This window comes from Nyctibius grandis, chromosome 21 (genome assembly GCF_013368605.1).
Source record: "Nyctibius grandis isolate bNycGra1 chromosome 21, bNycGra1.pri, whole genome shotgun sequence".
NCBI classification, from domain to species: domain Eukaryota; kingdom Metazoa; phylum Chordata; class Aves; order Nyctibiiformes; family Nyctibiidae; genus Nyctibius; species Nyctibius grandis.
The window spans coordinates 2,569,086-2,574,085 of NC_090678.1; positions in this window are offsets into that span (position 1 = coordinate 2,569,086).

Genomic DNA, 5,000 nt, shown 5'->3' on the forward strand with positions numbered 1-5,000 from the left:
GGCAAAACAAAAATCAGTTGCAAAACCAGTTTAACTGTTTTGTGTTTATTACTTTGTGAGGTAAATACTGGCATTCATCTCTGAATCTAATTGTAAAAGTTCTCATTAATCTCCCAAGATTTAATCTTCATAATTTAAGATACTCCAGAGCAGCATATGATAAAATTTCTTTTAAGCTTCCTGTTTAGTATTTACACAAGAATATATTATAAGAAAAAGAACAATTTTAATATAGTATAGTGTATAACATAGGAATGTTGCAATGAATAAAAGTAAAGTTAATGTTTAAAAGAAGTATAAACCCATTAAGATAAAGAAATACATTTTAGGCAATAAATGGCTTCAGCCCTACTTCACAATGATATCAGAAGTCAAAACAGGTGAAATGAAACTAATTTAAAATAAATATGTTAATGATACAGGGGGCCACAAAAGGAAAAATCCATGAAAGGGCCGTGCTAAGGTTCCCTTGGTTGAGTTTAACATCTAGATAAGCAACGTGGCAATTTACTCTCAATTTTTTACTTTTTTTTTAAACGTATTTCCAATCTACTTATAAAGTCCCTACATCACTAGCCAATTTTTAACCCTCACATCAACATAGTCCTTAAACAAAAAAGCACTGTTTGCAGACACAATAATAAAGTAGCTCTTTTCAGACACCGTGGGCCACGGCCAACACTGCAGAAACTCACTTGTAACTTTTTTCATGCTGGGTCCTGGACTTTTCCTGATCTCAGACAAAAGCATCTTTAATGGGAAGTTTATTTTGCTTAATAATATTAAACGTATTGAGTGGACTCATGATGAGTAACGAGGGGACGTGTGGAGCCACATTCATTCAGAACTGGAAGACATTTCCCTCCCCCTCCATAGAAAATACGAGGTTGTTTTCACCTCTTTCGTATTCTGGGAAGCGAGGAAACATCTCCCCTTGAGCTTCCATGGAAATTTTTGGACAAATCTGACTTTTGTTGAAATGTAATATTTTTATGGAAACAAGCCAAGTTCAACTGAACTGTCCCTGGGAAATATTTCTCCGGTCTAGCAAGGAATTTCTTGGTCAAAACACAGCTGAGACCTTCCCCCTCCCCTCCATTTGACAGATAATGTGGAGGTTTACCCTTTCACAGGGGCTTTCAGACAAGTGCTCGGGATAAGCTTTTGCGATGCCTTAATCCTCCAGGTAAGTACATTAACTACCAATAAGTTCACTGTTGCAGGATCACTCTTTCCCCGCTGATTCCTTCCTTGGCTTTTCATTTTAAAAAAATACAACTTTAAGTTTCCATTTCTCTTCCACCATAAAATGGGAGAATTTTTATAGGATGACAAATCTTTTCCCACCTACCACTAGTCCATGCAAATGTTTTCTCACTTTATAAGCAGCCTTGTACTTCACAGAAAGGAATTTGTCTGCAAAAGCAGCTTTCCTGGCAAAGCAGAATATAGAATAACCGACATCAGCAGGAACACTGATTTTTTGGATTGGAAAGTTAATGAGACATTATAATTATAGAAAATATGCAATGATTGACCAGATGATGTCCCTTACTGAAATGCTCCAGAGTCACAGGTTGTTGGTGAACCTCTCACAATCCCTCCATCCCCAAAATTATAATGTGCTTAGTTGCTAACCAGGTCCAGAAGATAGCAGGCGAGTAGCTCAACATTGCCTTTGTTTTTCTTGTCTTTCTCATGCCAGTATTTAATATTAATAAATATTAAGGAGCCTTTCTTTCCCAGAGAGAACTACCCCATCTTGTAGGTCTTCAAGACCCACCTGCTGTACCCTGGCTTTCCCCTCCCTTTCCTGCCCTTTGTGATCTGCGGGAGAGTGGGAGGGAGCAGGGGAATTCGGCAGGTCGCCAAACCCAGCTTGCCCACCTCCCATGGGGAAACTCACCTTTTGAACTGAAGCGACAAAGAGCAGAGACCGGAACAAAGCAGCACTCGCACCAGTTTTGCAAGAGCTCCGGGACATTTTTTGGCAACAAAGAGGCCATGAATGTCGTACAAGGAAAGCCTGTAATAGAGTTATTGGGGCCAGCTGGCTGAGATAGCATCGTCTGGACAGGACAGCATAGTCCCAGGCCTATTATGCTCTAAAAAGAAGAGCCTTGGCCAAAATATGATTGCACCACTTGAATGATGTTTCTTAAATTATCACAGAAAAAAAAAGATGTTTAAAATGGTACGTATAAGTTGTTTGGGGGATGGAAGCCTAAGCAAAGGCTAGAGATATTTTATACTGCCCTCAAGTGAACTGGGACAAGGAGAATGCTTTTCAAATTCACCTATATGCAAAATACAGTCATTGTCAAGCACAAGAAGTCATGCTGGCAGCACAGCAAAAGTGCCTCTGGGAAGCAAAACAAATATATTTAAATTAGCTAGGAAAAAAAACCCTATTTGTTTGTTCTAGACTATTATGTTAGCCTTTCTTACGTAGGCTTGTGAAGACAGAGTAACCAACCAGTCAACTGTTCATACCAAACCCATTTTGGCCATATGTGGTGTATCTGACGCACTTCAGGGCGCATGGGAGCAGGTCGCAGAAGTGCAAGATTTGGCCTGCCCTCACGTCTCCCTCCTCCTCCTCATTCCCAGAGCATGGTGAAAAACAGACTGCTGAAGTGCCAGGGGGTCAGGCCAATCCTGGACTGAAACCATGCAGTCACCAAGCAAAGTTCAATCGTGGAGCGGCCCCCATGCGGGAAACCAGACAGCCTTTTGTTCAACAGAAATGGCTACTCGGGCTGCTGAGTGGTTGGAGATTATCTCAGAGTTACGAGAAACTTGGAAATACAAACCAAAAAAAAACCCCTTTATGTGATGCCATGGTCCTTGGGGCTACCACCATGGAGCAGGAGATCCTGCTATGCCAGTGTGGGAACAGCACAGCGTTGTAACACGCAAGAGAGGGTCACCCCAGCACACCCAAAGCATAAGGAAATGCCTGACTCCTTCTATACACCTCTCAAAGGACATCCATACAGGACACTAAGTTAAGTGTATTCTCCAGGGGTCAGGCAATGAGTGCCAGGGAAGATGGGGACAAACAGAAATAAGAGTCCTGCTGCTGCCTAATAGCAGTGGGGCTGATCTCAGGTGTAGTTGCAGCAAGACAGTGCACTGACGGCCTAACAGTGCAGTGTGTGTAGATTTCGATTAAATGCGTTGGGTTTGGCTGCTACTCCAGGAGCCTGGAGATGGGAGGCAGCTCCCGGCTGTGGGTGGAAGAGCTCCCTGCTCCCTCCTGACATTCCCCCATGTCTCCTCACGCCTCTCTCCTCTAGCAGAGCTCTCTGCAGGCACAAAGACCTCAAGAAGTTTCCTGTAAAGACTGTGCAGAGCAGACACTCGTCTTCATGGCCAGCTTTCACTGCCTGGCTCAGGGTCCTTTGAAGAGTGCCATGAGCACACTTGGTGCATCAATGCATGTCACCTCAGAATTGCTGGAGGAAACCCAGAAATTCACGTGGGTACATTTTGGAAGAAAGATATGGGAAAGGGTATTGCAGTGTGAGCTTGTTCATCATGTACTGCCAACACATATACATTGATAGACGTTGCTGTATGGAAAAGCAATTTAGAGTCCAAAAGGCCTTGGCTGGTGTTTACTTTGGCCAACGGCAATTGGGCAGAGCTCGCAAGGACCGGGCCTGACGTGATTCCTTCCATCTGTGGCTATCGTTCATTAAACTCGCTTATGGATGGATTTCTTCTATATTTAAATACCCATAGCTCTGTGCCTTGCTTGTGTGTTAATGGGTAACTCCTGGGAGTTAACAGCAGTCTGAAGCGGTAAATGCTTCCGCAATTGCAGGAGAAACATCTCAGTAGCCTTTTGTTAATGACCACATATGTTCCCAAATGTCAGCCCCATGTCGTCAGTTCTCCCACCTCTTCCGTACGTGCAGCGCTCCATTAATTATCACTATTTATATTGTCATGGTGCTCTGAGGTCTCCACGGGGAGCAGCTTTTGTGGCCTAGAAACAAAAGAAACATCACAGACCCTCATGAGAAGGGCTTCCTTTTCAGAAAGACACAACACAGCAGAGAAGCAAAGCATCAGTGGTGTGGTGGGTTACTTTCCTTGCGTAGGAAGAAAATACATCACAAGGAGGGAGAGTTGAAGGTGGAGCAAAAGGAGGTGATGGGGTAATGGGAGGAAGGGGAGAAAGGCAGCGATGAAGTAAAGAGACAGCATTGGAAGAGGAGAAAAATAGAGATGGCAAGAGCAAAGGAAGGATGGCAACGGAAAGGTCCAGGAAGGGGAGAAACAGGAGGCATAGCATGAGGTTGGGCAAAGAGGCACTGAGCGCGAGCAGCCATCAGAGGACAGCACTCGGTGTCCAGTCTCCCAGCTGTGCAAGGAGCCTGACATCATGCTCGTCCTGGGGCCAGGAGTCTGAGGGGCAGGAAGGGGCGGCAGCTGTGACGTGGACCTCCGGCTGCATCCGAGGACAGCCCCTAGGGGCAGATGTGCTTGCCCAGCATGTCTGCAAGGCCGCCACGGGGCCACACTTCCCAGCCTCCCTCCACCACCTCTGCTTTCCAGCTCTTTCCTGTGCTTTTTATTTTCTTTTCTTTCCCTTTTACTGAAGAGCCCAATCACATTTTGATTGCTCTACCAAAGAGGTTTCTCCCCAGAAGGTGACAGCTCAGCTCTGACCAGGAAAGTTGGACCATGAAGGTCATGAGGAAACAATTTAGAAATGCCTCTTCCAACAGTGGGGAAAAAACACCCTAGAATATGTGGTTTAAATGGTGTTTGAATCCTGGAGGTGCCTGCAACGCCCCACAGAGCAGTTTCACGTTTGAGTACTGAGCATACGGGACTTGCTCCGCTCCAAGCTCATGACTGAGATTGCCAAAGGATTGGAAGGCAAAGGCCAATTTATCTTTTTTAACAGATGCATTTCTGTCACAGATTAACCAAATCTCTTTCAGATAAAATCCACATGAGGGGCCCTGTGTGATGTAGTCACTTTC